Source organism: Pseudopodoces humilis, chromosome 3 (assembly GCF_049639895.1).
Source record: "Pseudopodoces humilis isolate 2021_Gansu_Grassland_sample_001 chromosome 3, ASM4963989v1, whole genome shotgun sequence".
Lineage (NCBI taxonomy): Eukaryota > Metazoa > Chordata > Aves > Passeriformes > Paridae > Pseudopodoces > Pseudopodoces humilis.
The window spans coordinates 51,894,399-51,904,791 of record NC_142202.1 but is presented as its reverse complement, the minus strand read 5'-3'; the positions used below and the strand labels follow the sequence as shown (position 1 = coordinate 51,904,791).

At 36.2% G+C, this 10,393-nt stretch overlaps 1 long non-coding RNA gene across 1 annotated transcript; it reads right to left on the bottom strand.

The window, feature by feature from the left end:
• Positions 1–1,084: 1,084 nt before the first annotated feature.
• LOC148184646 (uncharacterized) lies at positions 1,085–9,728 on the bottom strand. The gene is made up of 5 exons (XR_015772194.1): positions 9,623–9,728; positions 9,365–9,449; positions 5,373–5,457; positions 4,050–4,144; positions 1,085–3,518 (listed from the first exon to the last, which is right to left on the bottom strand). It is a non-coding gene; the product is annotated as an uncharacterized LOC148184646 (long non-coding RNA).
• Positions 9,729–10,393: the final 665 nt, after the last annotated feature.

Genomic DNA, 10,393 nt, shown 5'->3' with positions numbered 1-10,393 from the left:
ACTTTTTAAAATAATTATTAAAATATTAATGAATAGGTTTCTACCATTGTCCCAGTTCTTCTCTGCCCCTTTATTTTGGCTGGATCAGCAGGTAAGGTTTCAGATTTTTTAAAGGTTTTAGTCCTGAACAAGCCACAGCTGATCACTTTAACAAGTTAAATTAGATGGAAGAACCTGGTTGCTTCATTCCTATACACCTGGACAGAATCTCTCCCTGCAGAAACCTAATGACATTGGTAAATGTATTTCTTAATCAAACATTAAAAGACACATTTCTTTAAACAAGTACTAACTGTATTTCAAAAGTCTAAAGATATTAAATTCTTCATTCTTGCCACTACTACTAACTGGATACTATGGCAGTGAGCAAAATAGGTGCTGATTTTTTTAAGTCTGGCTAGAAGAACAGAGCTACATTTATGAGAAGTGTCACACTTGAAAGGGTTAATAATTAGAAAAATCTCAGCAGGTAATTTGCACTCCTGGGTATATGTTTGGACTGTGAACACTTAGACCTGATTATCCTGATTTCCCCTTCAGAATTCTTATGCTACTTTCGGAAAAAAAGAGGAGGATGCAAAAATGTCTTTCTAAAAAAAAAAAAAAAAAAAAGAAAAGAATGGAAAGGAAAAAAAAAGAAAAAATGCTTAGCATTTCCTAGTGTCTGGATTTATTTAGAAAATACAAATATTTTTGAGAGTAATTAATTGGGCCCAGTAAAATCTTTACTTAATAGCAATGTCTGGCAGATTAGCCTCGTTTTTTTGACCTGCCATGATTGTAATTCATATTCAAATTACACTGGCATTAACTCAGGGAAATTGCAACATTTTCAATACTATAATGAGAACAAATTTAAATCCATCATTCCAAACTGCTGTATATGTAATATTTATTTCCTTTTGTTTGTTTTCCAAGGAGAAAGTCCATACTCCATGTGTATTTCCACATGAGAAACAAACTTTGTGCATTAAAATGCAGTGTTTGTATGTTCAGTTTAATTTTGCTAGCCAGGGCTCATTTAAAAATGATATATTTTACAGTATTATAAAAACAAGAACACAAGTCAATAGAAAACTGGAAGTATGCCTCTTTAAATTTATTTATTTTTTTCTTTGTCATTGGTAGGACACTGTCCTACTTTGCCATGTTTCTGAAATGAGCCTCGTCCTGCTGGTTCACTGCATGTTCCCAAATGAATAGAGTTACAGGATAAAAATGGAATTCCTGAATATGCTACAATGCAGAAGAGTACATCTTTTTTAAATTCTTGTAATGAATTTTCTAAAAATAGAAGACAATGAACACAATTTTCTGAACAGTGAGAGATTTGTATCGGAACTACAATTTGAGCTATTGTAGGTTTTTGTTGCATTTTCCTGAGGTTTGTTACTTTTTAAACTGATTTGCATGTAGCATGAAAGTTACCCAGCTGTTCAGATGAATACATTACTTTTTGCTTTCAAATACTCAAAAAGGAAGACTTTGTGTGTGTGTGAAGGAAAGGAAAGGGGAAACAGACTGGATTATATATTATGCTTTTTATATAAAAGAAATATAATCATTCAGGGAAAGCAAAAAAAAAAAAAAAATAAAAAGGCAGGGAGAAATATGCATGGCACATAAATGAGTGGTAAAAGCCTTTCTATGCAGTGGAAGTTTATTAAGTAAAGCTTACTAAATCTTGGGAAGTGGTGAAGGACACTGTAGAAGAAGAAGATAGTCTCAGATTCAACAGTTCTGAAAGCTGGCATTGTTGGCTTAAAGAAACAGAAGACAAAGGTCTCTTAACATGTGATAAAGTTCTAAGGCGGTGTCTAACATCAAACTAGGAAGCAGAAAAACACCACAGACCATTATCTGCTGCATTTTTTCTATGGAATTCCTGTACAATTTTGCTAATCTGATCCCAGAAACTTCAAACTATTTGTACTACATTCTAAACATCTCCCGAGAAAATATCCTTTTTAAAATTAGCACTGAATAAAATTTAGATTTTAACTGTTTTTCTAGCTGGGATCAAAGCCTTATGTATATGCCCATACAAGACCTAACAAGACTCAGGGTCCTGTTTTTAAGATGGATATTGTTCTTGTATCACAAAACAACTGTGACAGGAAGGAAGGTCTCAAGATTATCTGGGCCAATCCTCTTTTCAAATGTTCATCAGGCCCATGTTAGGTGAGGTTTTAATATCTCTAAGGATGCAGGATTTAAAACCTCTCTGGAAAACCTGAATATGACCTCATTTTCAGTAAACATATTCTAATTTGATTTACAGAATACATTTTTCTAATGTTTAAAGGGAAGTAACTTTATTTCTATTAGTGGCTATTGCCTCTTTTCTTGGCACAGGGCACCACTAATAGTCTCATCCTCTTCTGGTCAGGTATTTTTTTACATTGACATAATCCCCCTGAGTCTTTTCAACTTCAGGCTGAACAGAGCCATCTCTCTGTTCTGTTTTGTGACAGAATCTCCAATATCTACATTTTTGTAACCTTTTCCTGGACTCACACCATGTCTTTCTTTCTCTAGGAAGCTCAAAACTGGGCCTAGCACTCCAGATAAGTCTCATCCAGGCAAAGTGAAGAGGAATCAATTTCCTTCATCCTACTGGAAAGATTTCTCTTAATGAAACCAGAGTCTGTCGAATTTTGATGCAAGGGTACATTGGTGTCTCTTGGGCAGCTTAGTGTCCACTCAGACAGAATTCCTGTGCTACAAACCCCTGGGCTACACCTCTAGTGAGTGGTGTCCAGCTGGACTTTGTTCTGTTGATTGACGGCCTTTGAGCCTGACAGTTCAGTAATAGTTTCCTTGTTTCAAGGCCTGCTTTGCTGTCTTGCATACTTTGGTATTTGGCTTTGTTTTTCTTGTCTAATTCAGTCCATCTCTGTCCATTTTTCTACTCTTTACTTTGTCTTTTTGTTTGTAAGAACGTTATAGAGGACAATGCTGAAAGCCTCAATAAAATCAAAATAAACGATGTCAGCTACATGTCAGCCCTTGCCTACAGACCTGGTCACTATACAATAGAAAGCTGTTGCATTTGTTAAGCATAAAATTTAATAAACTCATGCTGACTAATCCAAATTTCCTTTTTGACTTTTATACATTTAGAAATGGCTTCCAGGAAGATTTCCACTCTAACCTTCCCAGGGACTAAGATCACAGAGAAAACATTCTGAGTTGGAAGGGACCCACTAGGATCAAGTTCAGCTCTGAAGGGAATGGCCCACATAGGGATGGAAGCCCATAACCCTGGTGTTATCAGCACCATGCTCTGAGCAGCTGAGCTAGTCTCAGCTGATGCTGACCAGTCTGTAGCTCTTCCAACCTTTCAAAGATAACTGAATTTAATCTTGCAAATGACAGTGGCCAGCTTCCTCAGGTCTCATGAGTGCATCCTGCTAGGTCCTGTGGACTCTGTTTAAGTGTTCCCTGACATGATCCTCTTCCACTGGGGGTAAATCTTCCTTGCAACAGGATTCCTCACTGGTGTCAAGGGGCTGAAACTGTTGAAAACAATTTTTACTGGTAAAGAACAGCGAGTGAAGGTATTCACTCTTCTCCATGTTCATTTAGTACAAATATGAAATACTTATGCAGAAACTAGACAGGATCCACTTTTCTACTGCTAGTTTCTATCTGACTCTCCCTTCTTCACCCGCAAGTGAAAGGACTGATTTTTTTCTCTGAAATTATGGGAAAATTAATTCTGCATTGAATTCATACCTCAGCAGTCTATACCAACATTTTGTATGGATGATTATATTTGTTTTTCTTGGTCAGCAGTCTCCATATGCCTAGGTATAATACTTACTATAATAGAAGACAGCTATTAGAATAAGTAATGAATATGAGCAGCAGATTGCTCTATGAGTCACTATTATAAGCATCTTTGATATATTAGCTTTAGTTAGCCTAAGCAGAAATTAGAGGAGTCAGGGACTTCCAAGGGCAAAAGATTAGAGGAAATGCTTCCAGTAGCCAATATGCTTTCCCCTTATTCAGATGATGACAAAATGTTACAATCATAATCATACCTGGATTAAGCTGAAGCACAGCTTCCCACATAAAGATGTCTGATTTTTTTTAAACTTCATTTCTGAACTTCTGTAAAATAAGTAAAGTTCCCAACCTAAAGAGAAATGTCTTTGTTAAGTGTTTCTTTGAATTTTACTCTTGGTATTATGTATATAAATTCTACAGAAAATAGAGGTAATTTATTTCTTTCTGTGCCATTGTAATCTACATATAAACATAATGATTTTGTTACATGTATACTGTCATACCAAATGATTTGCCATGTATGCAGTTTTTTTCTGCATATTTCTTGTTTTAGCTGCTCAAATATAATTTTTTCAGCCATTATAATGATGATTTGAGGCTTTTCCTTATGTTTTGGTGGGGTCCTGAATTTAATGTGATTAATCACCTGACCTCTGAGGAAGTCAAGGTGACAAGAGGATAATGCAGATTTGTCAACAGGACTTTTTTCTTTCTGACATTAATTTAGGGTCTCCATGCACTGGTTTCAGGTTCACATCTGGTAATTTTAGTAGAAGAGATAGCTGTGTCAGTGAGTTATTTGCGCTTTTGATCCCAGATTAGTTGATTCCAAAATCTTAAGAGTTGGAGAAATTTTATGTAAAAATAAGAAATGGGCAAGAAAATTTTTTTCCAGACTGAGATTTCAAAAGTTTCCCTGCTTCTTACTAAGATAAAACTGACCTTTTGAAGTTTTCAGTGAGGAAGCAGCCATAAATCCAAAATAAACAATACTGCAATAGTAACATACTCAAAAGTAGTGTTATGCCTGGTTGGCACCAGAAAACTCATGTCCTACAAACCAGTGCAGTGATTTTATTTTTGAAAGCAGGTTCTTTTACAGACTCTAAAAGAGAAGGGGAAAGGCTAGTGGAAATGGGAAAGAACGACTGGACTAAAACAACCGTTTTACACAGATCACCAAAAGTGCAAATAAGGCTAGGAATTCTAGAAAAAGCACAGAAAGCAGTAACAGTGTCATCTTTGTTATGAATAGATTGAATGTGGTTTCTCTGGTAATGACTAAATGTTCTCAGCAATCCCCAGCAGAGAATGCTGTAATCCTCTGTATGTTGAGTAAACCAGGACTGCCGAAGAAATTACATGGGGAGCAGAAAAACAAAAAAATTGTAAGGGTGTTCTATAACTTGGCCTATCATTCTTAGATATAATCAAGATGTATCTGGGCAATGAACACAGACCACAAAATTATTTCCAAGTCTTGTCTGATTTTTGAAGACATTTCCAAGTTCCACAGTTTTAGAGTTAACCTTGAGAAGTACACAGAAATGCAGAATTTCCACAATATGGAAACATACCTGTAAAATGAATACTCCTAAAGAATACAGTATTGATTCCTTCTTCTACAGTCTTGAAAATATTGTGGTATTAAGCAATATGGATCTAGAAAAAAATGTGGTAAGTAAAAACAATCACAGAAATGTAAATCCAGAGATTGACCGACCTTCCTTCCGCACCTTCCGCCACTTCCTTCCGCCCCTTCCTTCCTTCCGCTCCTCCCTCCCTCCCTTCCTTCCTCCCTATGAAAAACTAAAATGAAGTTCCTAAAATAAGTGGAAGGGAGGGAGAGAGCGAGACAGATGGCAATAAAAGGTGTGATGAGAAACATAAGGGAAACAAAGAGATATTCCATTTGCACCTTCGTCCAGAAGAAAGAAAACCCCAAGAGGGTGCAGCTTTAATGAAAGCAGATTAACTGTTAGAAGACTCCCCAGGTCAAATGATGCTTCAGTTGTACATATGTGGGCAACAGAAGGCACAAGAGATAAGGAAAAATATATTAATTATAGCCAAAGAATTTAAATCAACCTGGTGTTACCTACACTAGAAAAGATGAGGGCACATAGCTTATAGGATCACCCATAGAAACATTATCCAAGATTGTGGGTTTATTTTAAGAATAGCCTAGGGTCTTTTTCAAACAAGGTCTAATATTTTGTAGTCAAGAACATAATCTTTTATTTTTCTAGAAAAACTGCACAGCATTTTCATCCTTACCTTTGCCTGGTAATGAGCACCTCAGGGGAGATCTGACAGGAACTAAGTATTTTGTTTCTAACTGAGAAGCAATAGAATGGAGCTATGTAGTCTTCCCAGTGGCCTCTCCACCCAAAATGTCATATGGTTGTCTCAGGATTCAGGCCATGTTTTCTTAGCGTGTTTCACAGCTAGTGAGTCTGAGGACCAGAAATGTCTCAGGTGATACCCCTCATCTGTAAGGCTACACTGCTGGAGAGAGGTTCTGACAAAATTATCTGGTACCACTAGTGAAAACTGCAGCTAGCAACCAAATAGCTCTTGTATCTAGGAGTTCCAACAAATATCTTTGGAGTGGAAAAGGTAAGAGGAAGGGAAAAAATAGAAAGACTAATATTAGAAGTAGGAGGGCAGAAAGAATCAAAACTATCACACAGGACACCAGGAAAAATATCCATATTCAAACATTTGGAACCAAATAAGATACAATGAAGGAAATATTATTTGGAAAACAAAGGAACTGAGGGTATCTTCACTTTCTCCATCTTGATTGCCTTTTTAGGATAAAGGAAAGAGCTGAGACAGTCTGGGGTTTATTAAAATCTTCATTCAATTTTCCTTTGTTAATTAAGAAAAATCAAGGAAGAGATACACAAGCTCTATTTGATTAGAAGTATTTATGCAACTTTATGTCCTAACAGATTGCATTTCAAAGTCATCCACAAAGTCATGAGTGCTTTAAAGGAGTTCTCTTCTGATCTTTTAGATTCAATTATTCAGACTTTTTCTGGAGATGCTAACATCATATCACATGCAGAGTTCTGTCTCATATTTGTCCAACACAGTTTGTAAGACAAGGTTTTAGCCTGGGACATTTAAGCAGTTGTGCTTTGCTTTTATGCAGCAGCCAGGCATTCAAACTGTCATCTTCATTAGCATCAATTCTCTTGTGTTCCTGAATCCCCAAATCTTTCTCAGCAGTATCTGCACCTCCCAGCACTCTCCACAGATAAGCAAATGTTCACTAGATAAACAGATTAGTACTTTCAGGACTAGATCCCAAAGCATTATCCTCTCTTCAGCCCCTTCTTCATATTTAAATGTAAGTAGACAACACTTCCTTTGTATACAATGGGTAACCAAAGTATCACATGGAGAGACCTGCATGTCCTTTCATTAAAGTATATAAGACTGCATAAAAGCTAAAAGATCTACTTCATACAGACTAAATTTTACTGTCATGCCCAGCAGTTATGCCTGCCCCCTTATCATCTTTGCAATCTCCTCCTGTGTCAGTATTATTAATTTTCTCATTACATTAATTTATCCACAATTTAGTTACTAATTTTTAACATATTCTTCAGTGCCATCATTGTTGTGAATTTAGGGTGGCCAGTAGGTTATGCCTGGGGAGATACTTTTGTCCCCCTAAGCAGACATAGCAATATGCAATAAACTTCACTGACACACTCACAATAATTTATTTTCTATTTCTGTGCAATTATAGAATAAAAGCAATACGATCAAACTTTATTTTCAGTACAACTGAAGGTATAATTTATCTTACAGATATATTTAACATTCAAATTCCTCTGTTATAGCAATAGCACAGCAAAGCACCTGTCTCAGATGCCTGTGGAATTAATACTGAGTAATTAGTTTAGAAATGCAAAAGCCACAATGCTTTTTTTCTTTTTTACTTTTACTCTATGCTACCAGCCATGGTTTCACTTGGGAATTATTAACCTTCTTCATTTAAAGTATAAAATTAAAACAAGAAGTAACCAAACCTTGGAATACTTTCTTGAACCTAGCAAAAAGCACTATGCTGAGCTTTTTTATTATAAATCAGCATAACTCTTTGTTTACTTAAACTTGCTGACATTTGCACCGCCAGCTTTTTAATGTTCCAGAGGTGACTCTCAGAGCTTTCTCAGAGTGTTTCAGCTTTTAGTGAGGCACCTGGGTTAAAGTCAATTAGAGAGGAGATATTCAGCAGCTCTTCAAATCAGACCTATGCATTAGAACCATTCAAGAAATGTATGCTTTTATCTGAAAGCTGGATTGAAATATAAATATTTCATTTTGGGTCATTTTTTTCATTCCGGTTTGTATAATTATTTTTCCTTTTTGCTGAAAAGAAAACCTAGTCACTTGGGGTTCATGCAAAATATTTTGTTCAGTCTGAAACAGAATATTTTATTTTGGCATATTTGAAATAACAAGCAAAAGCAACAACATTTTAGATAAGAAAAAATGCAACCTAGTTTTTCATTTTTGTCTAATAACCCAGTGCTCAGAGGATTCATAGAAAGTTTCAAAATGAACAAGGTCAAGACTTTTCTTGATGTAGGGATCTGACCATTCACAGCACATAAAGCAGTCTTGAATATTTTGATAAAGGTAGCTCTCCCTCAGTCTTTTTTGTCAGAGACATGATATTCTGCACAGCCTATTTAAATATTCATGGGACAAGAGGATAGCATAAAAATGACTTCATGGCCTGCTTTTTCAGGTGTTCTTCTGGGCAGGATAAATTAATTCAAATCCCTGCTCTGAGTCAGCCAAAAATAGAACTGCGACTTTGAAGGGTTCCAGCACCTCATTTTTGGGGAAAGGAGGCTTTGTGTAACTAGATTTTATGCCAAATGCTTATAAGCTGACTTCACATTTCAGAATGCTCTGTCACTCTTATTTGGGACAATAAAAAATTGTCTCTGAGCTGTGTTTCTCACTGAGGGACTGATTTGTTGACATTGTAATATCCAGCTATACTGGATATCTTTAATAAAACACATACTCTGAAAAGGCATCAGCCAAAGAAGAAGTTATTTCCACTTACCAGATAGTGTAAAAATACTTGATAACACTAAAATGTTTCTTAGTCTAAACAATACTCCAATTTTCTTTTTTTCTCTCCCTCCTCCCTTGTCCTTATTTGATATTTTAAATAATTGTCAGGAAGATTAAGTCCTCATAATCACATCCAACACTAACTGTTTCAAAAGAAGGGGTTATCCCGAAACTATCTGTAGAGAAGATCTGAAGCAGTGTTATAAGAACACAGTTTTAACTCCCAAGATGTGTATTTTTTGGCAGTTTGACTAATGTCAAATGACAATTATATTATAATACTCTGCAAATCATTGTCTGCATTTGTGCACATGCTGCACCTAGCCCAGGAGGGATATGTTGCTACAGTGGACCTCATTCTGTAATCTCTGGGACAAGGAAAACATGCAGTGGGAACTGATGGGGAAAAAAGGCAACTTGGAAAGTAAAAGCATCAAAAAATAAGGAAAGACAACAATACCTGGAAAATATTTCACTCCAGACATTAGTGGTCTTCCTCAGTAGGACTGATGCAGAGCTTTGCTGCCTCTTGAAGTCAAGACCTCCTGGTAACCACAGGAAAGAATAATTATCTCTTCTGGAGCAATGAACTCTTTGGCAGAGCAGTTCTGAGGAAGATCAAAGGCCCTGACAAGAAGTGGCTTAGATATTTTTGTAAGAAGTGGCAGGAGACTTTTGCACAAATCCGTAGGCACCCTCCTTCCTTAGCCACCATCACCTGCTTTGTTAGAAGAGCACCCTCAGAAGAGAATGTTCATTTCTTCTCTGCTAGAGGATCTCATTGCTGCTCTTTCTGATTGAATGCTAAAAATCCTTCCTTCCGCCCCTCACTCCCTCCACTCACTCTCCCCTGCTTTTATAACTTTCTCCATTAACAATCCATGTGTGCCATCAGCTGTGATCCCTGCTAATATAACCATGTGCAGGTGAATCTGCCCTGACATCCTTTGTGTAATCCACCCTGTGACTAGGATTGTAAAACTGGCAGAGATATAACACAGTAGATGAAAAATACTAAAAGGAATTTTGAACAATAATGGAAAAAAAGCTGGAGACACAATATCACACAATGACAGAATAATAATGAACTTTCAGGAGAAAAGATTTGGAAAATAGAAACAAAGAAACCAAAGTCCAAAAATGTAGTTCAAATTTAAAAGCAATATTATAAATCCTGCTATGGGGAAGACAATAGCAAAAGGTATTAAGTATTCATGACCAACAGTTTCCCTAACATTGCATTTGATTATTTTCTTTACCATCCATTTGAACTGCTTCTTTTTGAGAAATTTATTAAATGAAGCCTGAAGGAAGGGTCTGGTACTTATCTATTTGATCATCTCTATAAAAAATGCATATAGGCGATCTCCCTTTTTCCACCTAAATTTCATTTCTTTTGTCATCTATCTGAATAGCTGTAAATAAAGATGAAATAAGCAAGTTTGGTATTATATGTTTTATTTTCTATTTACAGGTTTCAGATTTAAGG